The following is an 8,157-nucleotide window of genomic DNA, read 5'->3' as shown; positions in this document are numbered from 1 at the left end:
CAATTTTAAAAGAAATCCAAATATATATTAAAGACATAATGTAAAGAGAAGAACAACAAGAAACAAAACATTTTATAGATTTTTTTTTTTTCTAAAATAGTAAAATAAAGTTAAGGATTTCATTTGCAGGTCTTTATGAATTTTGGTTAATCTAATACATCATGGGAGCGTTTCACTCTTCCAAGACTTCATTTCCTCTTCTTCAGATCAGAAGAAAGTTTTCCTTCTTAAATTACCAGGGATATATCAGGTGTTGTTTTACTTCATTTGTGCTCTCTTCTGGTATAACACATGTATCTCTTGAAAGTTAGGAAAAGCAAAGGGATATATATGGTTTATGTTGACTGAATTGGGTAGCAAGTTCAGCACTCCCTTCATTTATCTATGAACTAAACACTTAAATTAAGCTAGTCGTCTAAATTCTATATATCCATGACAGATAGGTTATTCTATGTGGCAGGTGTCATGCTGTATGACAATCAGTGAGAGTGAGAAGATTTGCAGATTCCCTCCTTGCAACTTGGATCAGCATTTAGTTCACAAAGAGAAAGACCTAGCCACTATCTCTATGTTGGTAACACTTTTTAGAGAGAATCAACTTTTATAACATTTTAAACACTTCTCACTTTCTTTCCCATGTTCCATTAATTCTTTACTCTCTCATCAGCTGTTTTAAACCCATTCCAATTTACTTTGATGTAGGACTTACACAACTCTTTTAAGTAATCTTTTTAGTCATCACTTTATTGGCTTCAATAATTAGGCTTCCTTTGAAAATAATTTATTGCATTTTTTCACGATGGTTTCTCAGTGAAGAATCATTAAATATTTTAGTTTGAAAGGGATTTCTGGAGGTCCAGAAGTCCACTTCATAGATTTATATAAAAAGATACAGAGATTCTTTTGAGTACAGTGGAGAATCTTCTCTCTGAAATCAAATTACATGAAGACCAAACAAAATTCAAGTGGTATTTTACTCTAGATGTTCAGATGGCACAAAAAAGGGAAACAGAAAGTATGCTTTATCTTTGATTTGTCAATCTTGCCTCTCATGATAGGTATTACACACCAGAGAGGTAGGCATGAGAATCTTGGGTTCAAGTTCTCCAGTGTTCCCAAATGTGTCGCGAGTATATTGCATTGACCAGTATCATGAGCTATACCTTCAGTATCTCAAAATGTTAATTTAATAATTTATTCTGAAATAAACTGAATAATTTCTAAATCATAGCAAGAAAGTGTATTTATTTCAATGAACAGACTTTTTGCTTTTCAGTTTGTAAAACCTATAAAGATTAAACACAAAACAAACTTTGCTTGTTTTAGAAACTGAATTTTCTGCATATCTAAAACAAGTTTTACTGTTACTGGGAGTTTGACTAAGGAATTTAAACTTTAGAATTCAATTTTTTGTGTTTTTTCTTCTTGAAAGATACTAAAAAACAGAGTCAAACTAAATAATTTGGTATTATATTCAGCCTAAGCCTCTGCTTTTTTGGCAGATGTCCCATAGCCATCAGTGCAGCAACTGGCTGAAGGTGATTTAATGGCATGTATTTCAATAAGAATCCCAAAAGAGATCCCGGTGTATGAAGCAATAAATGTCTTCTATAGCTCCAATAAACTTGAAATCTTGCTGAACACCACACAAACTGTCCTGAGATCTCGGCTATTGGAATTATCAGATGAAGCTCTAAAAAAAAAAGGGAAAGGTTTGGTTGAGGAGATCCCCACTTACAAAGGCAATAACCTAGTCATTTGAGACTGAGAAAAGTTTTCACCATCTGTAAATCAAAACCTTCCCTCTGACAAGACTTTTGGCTACTGTCCAAAATGGGTTTTGGCTGTTTTAAGTTCTGAAAGTCAAGGTCTGTATTCTTACTTGAAAAATGGAAGATTTGCCTGACCTTTAAATTATGCAGTTCAGATAAATGATAGAGTTCAAACTAAAAAGATTAGACAATGTTAATAAGGATTCCACTTCTTAGTATTTGCACCTATAAAACAATTTTCTCCCTCTTCAATACTTGAACTGTGAATTATTGCTTGAAATTGATTAATATGTTCACCACTCCCATTATCTATTTGATTCTTCCCCAGAATAAAAATTGATTTTATCATAATGTATGCACACCATTGAAGGATCATTTACATGCCTCAGGCAGAAAGATGACATATTTTTAACCAATTCAGATTATTATTCAACTATCAATTGATATAATTGGGAATGCTATATATTTCATATGTGATCAAGTGGGCCAAGAATACAGTCAGCTGTTCCACTCATTACACTGAAATGATCAAATGGATAGTTCAAAAGCAAAAAAAAACCAAAACCCAACAAAATCCCAACCCATATGAACAAACAAACAAACAATCTTTGCCAAACAATTTTAACTGTTACTCCAAAAAAAATGAGTTCACAGAACTAATATTTTTGAAAAACAGATATATGGAGGTAAATGGCAGATTAGGTAGAGAGATGCATTTTTCCTTTTTTCTTCCATCTCCTGTTACTGCAATGGAGAATGGAATTTGCTGACAAGTATACCAACTATCTAACAATATGGATGAAAAATACAGGATAGTGGATGGATCCACTAGCACTAGTTTGCCAGAGATGAGACTGTGGCAAAGTGATTAAGAAGTCAGCAACATCTTCTTTTAGAAGGAAAGAACATTTTCCCTAAGTGTGCAAGGAGATACATGAAGGTACATATGTATATTAATATCACATACCTTTCAAGCCAGTTCTGTGGTGCATAGCTTTTGTGAAGGGAGTGTAGAAAACTTCTTGACGTGGGGACTGGCAGGAAATACATATTATATTAATGAAGTCTGTTTATTTAATCATGATTGTTAGTACTGCATGATAAAGCAGCATGTAGCAAAATCGTAAACCTCCAGAGCTGTTCAGCATTCAAAGAGATGACACTTACAATACAGAGAGAGACTTAAGAAGTGCATGCCTAAAGATTGCCATTACATCCAGGGAAAATAAGCAGAAAATTAGTTTGTGGTCTAGGAACTTGGGATTTCCTAGTTTCAGGACCTGTATTTTTCCCAAACATAGTACCAGACAGATTACTCTGATTTAAATCTGATTTTGTAATTAGGCATTTTAGTTGTTTTAGCTGGTTTTCTCTTTACAGGAGTTAAACCTCATACATACCCTTCCACTTCTACACTGAAATAGTTTCTCTTTCCTTTTGTCGTCTTTTTCTGATGTAGCTTTGGGGCTATTCTGATTAGATGCAATATATCTATGTTATTTGGCAATAGATGTTAATATAGTTAGTAGCAGCAAGGGCAAATATGGCTTCATGATTAACATATTAGATAGTAATTATAGTAACTCTAAGAACTCTTGGGAGCAATGGCATGAATTTACAATTTGCTACTCATTTAATGTTCCTTTTCTTATATCCCATACACAGTTCTCCCTGACATAATTTCCAGTTCACTTTTCCATTTCTAGACATGTCATTAAGTTTTAGAAGGTACAGCCTCATAGAGAAGCTATAGCTTTCTGTCTGATACTTTGTGTGGAAGCTGCTTATCAGAAAGCTGTACATTTCCTATATTAAATACCATGAATTTTGGTCTAAATTGCATTCTATTTACCTGGTCTCTCTAAAACTCCCAATTCCACTTCCCAATTTTAATATTTCACACTTTCAGTCAGCTACTCTAAGCCACTTGTGAATTCAGGCTAGTTGCTATGTAAATCTAAGTAATCCTAATTTTGTGCTCCTAGCTTTCAAAGTGTTATATATTCACCTACAGGGGAATAGAAATTCCAGATGAGATAGTGGGAGAGCAATTCAGGCACCTTTTTATATTAGTGGATAACCCACAGGATAAGCCCACTAATCCTTCTCCCTATGCTGTATGCTTCTGGCTTCTTTCCTATTATCAATATTCCTACTCCTTGAGCACCTCTTTTCTTAATACCTTCAGTTCTATCAGTTGGTACTCATTTATTCCTTTTCAATAATTTTTGAGAATCTGTTGAATATCCTAGAATGTTTAGCTGTATGCAAGTCAGTTGCATCTAGCACTTAATCTGCACAGTTTTGTTGCAAGACGAATGTGAATTCATCTTCTCAGTCTTTGAAGTCCTTGCTGTTGTTTCTTCTGTGTTATTTTCCTTTAATCTAGCAAAAATAAACCCTCAATTTTGCTCTAGCTCAAATATACAAAGTTTAGGACATCATATTACAAAACTAGTTTCAAGATTAAATTGTAGCTTAATTCTGGCTGTGATTTTTCCATTTGCTTTGGTCTTCTTTAGATGCCAAGTAATGTGATGACTTTTACAGAATTTCACTAAAAATCTTTTTGAGACAGTCATTTTCATTAGCAGGAAGCAGCACCAAGGTAGACTTTTCAATGTTCCTTTGTAAGAAATGGTCATAGTAGACCCTTTTCACAAGAGATCTCCAGATACTAACAGATTTTCATACTCTTTTCTTTCCAGTTAAGCTAAAGATTTCAAGGCAACTGTATTCTTAGACTAAGTATAAATGACAAGGAAGTCTTAATAATTTTAAAATTTATATTTGAAGTTAGCAAATTATGCAGAACAATATTCCATATGGAACAAACACCTTACTCATTGAATCTCTAGAAAGGCTTAAGGAAATTATTATGCCTCACTTTGTTCAAAGCATGACAACTCTTCTTTGACATCACCTTATCTTAATGAATACTAACTGATATTTCCCAGTTTTACCCCAAAGCATGGAAAGCTAGTTTTAACCCAGCCAATTCAAAACTAAAGCATTATTATGCCTAAGAAAAATTAGTCTGAAGAAGGAATTTGAACATAGCTCTGCATGAGTTGGCATTAAACTTAAGAGTTATTCTTTCATGCCCACAAAGGTGCTAAACAGATGGGTATAGGTAGAAAATTACCTTTTCCCTTGTCCTTGAAATAGACTGTGGCAAGATAAATGAGGAGGAAAAAAAGCCTATAAAATTCCCAACCCATAACAAGATTTAAGACTTTTGTTATCAGAATTTAGTGTATAAAATTTATTTGAAATTATTTTTATGAAAAAAAGAAACAATAATTAAGTGCGTATAAGATGTTTCAGGAAAAAAAAAAAAACACAACAACCAAATAGAAGTTTGATTACTTGGGAAATAAAAATATTCCGTGAGTTAGTTTAGTTACTTATGCTAATAAGTACTGTCATTATTTTTTTTACTTGCCTTATTAACTGAGAAATATCTTTAGAGTAGACATTCTAAAGTATTAAACATTTTCATAGGTTGAGTAATGTACATAGTTTTGAGTTGATCAGCTCAATTAGGGCTGAGGATGTGTCTATGAAGGATGAAACTCATTGCTTCTCCTTTGAACTTCTGGTACAGGTGAATGAAAATCCATCCTTTATAAGAAGCAACTGGTTAATAATTATTGATGATGTCTTCTCCAATAAGTTTATGCACATAAGAATGGACTAGATGTAGAGCAAAGGTTTCTACAGAAAAGCAAAGAGTCTTAAATCCAGTTGCCAACTTCCTTATGTAAGATTCTTTCTCCAAGTGAGGGAAAGACATAATGCTGAACAATATTTCAATCTCTTCCTCATCTCTAAAGAAAAGAATGCCTTAGATACAAGAAAGGTCTTAATATGTTATGTGTTAATATCGGTATCAATTCACAAATTGATATAGGTCCAGGTTTTCATTTCACCAAGCTCTGGTAACAGGTGATCAGGTATTCAGAGAAGATATGGACTGAGCTGCTGTCTCTTGTGTTGATCATATACATGATGTACAAAAGTAGGCTTGTAATAGTGGAACAACTTTAAATAAATAACACAGAAGAAAATAACTGAAATAGATAGCAATATGTTAACATATTTTTGTTAATGTGCTTTTCTGTCTTCCACCCTAACAACCAAATTTTCTGAGGTAATGAAAATTTATGTTCTGAGGGCATCAGTCAGCTTTTGTTGTCTCTTATATTAAGAGTTCTATTATCATTATAGTGCAAGGATTTGATATCACCAGAGCTTTATACCTCCTCAATGTTTCTCACAGGCAGTTCCTCTAAGCACTGATTCTTCTTGGTCCTTGCAGTAATCATCTGACTCTAGATCCCACCAAGCCACTCTTTTATACCACTTGTTCTTATTGGCTACAGCTGTGGCCTGTTGAGATCAGGCCTGCTCCTAATCTTTAGTAATTGGTCCAGCTGCAACTCTTTGGGGGATAAGATTACATTCTATACTACCTTCCTTTACCCATACTGCATCCCCCTACAAGCTTTTACATCTGGGTTCATATGGTAAGGAATGTCCTTTTGGATTTATTTAGGTCAGCTGGCCTAAATTAATTGTGTCCTTTCCCAGTATCTTCCCCAGTCTCAGCCCCTTGATGTGAGGAGAATGTTGGAGAGGGGGTGCTGATGCTGTGCCAGTGCTGCTCAGCAGTAGCCAAAGCACTGGTGTGCTATCCAACACATTTCCTGCTACTGATGCTGCTGAGCACAGCACTGGAAGGGCTGCTGTGGGAGAATGAGCTCTGTCTCAGCCAGACCCAACACACTATTTTAAATCCAAATCACAGTACTGTACCAGCTATTAAGAAGAAAATTAGTCTATCCCAGCCAAAACCAGGACAAAGGACTTTGTGAAGCAGAATGGTAGAGAAAAGGAGGAGGCAGACCTCAGAAAAACAATGGAGGCAATTACAAGAAAACAAACTTGCAGGTCAAGCTGATGGGCTACCAAAAAATTGCAGGAACCACTTCAAAGAGGGCCAACCTGCTCTTTCCAGACGATAAGGATGCAAATGTGAGGATCCTGGGTACTTTGGGAGTTCAGAGGTATGTCAATTGAACTAAGGGCAGACAGATCAATATGCTCAGAAAGGGAACCTGAGAGGAAAGTTAAAGAATAGACAGAAAGGGGCACAAAAATGTTTTCATGATCTCTCTGCATAAGACTACTGTCTATCCCATGAATGACAGTGCTGCAAGGACTCAGTGCCAGCTACTGGGGTGAGTAAGACAAATGGAAAGGGCTCCCTGCCTGTGGCTGGAGCAGAACCGTGGAACACAGCCCCAGTGTACCCGGTGCTGACTGCTGGATGCAAGTGCCTGTACCTACCTTCCTGAGAGAGACTGAAATGATTGATGGTTTAAACATTGCTAAAATTATTGGAGGACCTTTCTCCACTAAAGCAAACTGCAAAGAAGCAGTCGCTCACCTGTGACCACAGAAGCCCACTCCTCCTCAAATATGCCTGCTAACTGGAATTTGGACTGTGATGGGAACTTAGATAAGGTAAAGGGGGCACAATTGACCAATTATTCCAGGCCTAGGGAGAAGAATATATCCACAAGTGATATTGGAAGAGGGAGTGGAATACTCATGGCTCAAACAATCAGGGAAAAACTGCCAAGGCGCTAAGTAACCTCCCAGGTGCAGGTGGAGAGGACACCTGATGCCTCAGTCTAACATCTGGTGTTACGCAAAATAAAGAGGCAAACCCTGTGAGGTAGGTTGTGGTACTCTCTCTTTGTACTTAGTTAAGTGAATTCAGCTGTGATAACTTCTCTGGGAAGTACTGGGACATTCACAGGTAGCCTGAAGACATCCATCTCTGCTGATGGCCATGATGGATTCAACTGCACTGACTTAATAGGCAGCTGGAACCACTTGGACTCTTGACTCACAGCATTACATCATCCAGTGTAAAACTCCTTGCCACAGGGGAAATTGCTCATTCCCACCTGAGTGAATTCAAATCTTTGAATTTCATGAACTTTCCTAGACAGATCAAGATCATAATTTTAACAGGATTATGACCTTCACTTAGACCAAGGGACATCAAAATTGCAACAATCAAGTATAATTTCTGGATCCAATGGATAGAGACTATATATCGCTCTACTTTTATTCTTTCTTTCATTTTCTTAACTGTGTTTTTTTGTACTTTTATATTGCTATGGATAATAACAACCAAAATGGCTACATACCTGCTTTCTATTGCAACCAAATTGTTCCAAAACAAATCCTACGTATATATACATTCACAAACACTAATTATCCAGTGCCCTTTACTCTAATCTTCCCCACAGGATCTATTAATAAGAGCCTGGTTTGTCCTTGCTTTCTGGGGCAGGTTGTAGCACAAGCC

The 8,157-nt window shown here is 36.0% G+C and overlaps 1 long non-coding RNA gene across 1 annotated transcript; it reads right to left on the bottom strand.

Moving 5' to 3' along the window:
• Positions 1–771: 771 nt before the first annotated feature.
• On the bottom strand, positions 772–6,091 carry LOC131554860 (uncharacterized). The gene is made up of 3 exons (XR_009274455.1): positions 6,035–6,091; positions 2,740–2,806; positions 772–1,693 (listed from the first exon to the last, which is right to left on the bottom strand). It is a non-coding gene; the product is annotated as an uncharacterized LOC131554860 (long non-coding RNA).
• Between the last annotated feature and the right edge of the window lie 2,066 nt (positions 6,092–8,157).

This window comes from Ammospiza caudacuta, chromosome 2 (genome assembly GCF_027887145.1).
Source record: "Ammospiza caudacuta isolate bAmmCau1 chromosome 2, bAmmCau1.pri, whole genome shotgun sequence".
In the NCBI taxonomy this organism is placed as follows: domain Eukaryota; kingdom Metazoa; phylum Chordata; class Aves; order Passeriformes; family Passerellidae; genus Ammospiza; species Ammospiza caudacuta.
Note: the sequence above shows the minus strand (reverse complement) of the source record. Positions and strands in the feature narration are given on the sequence as shown.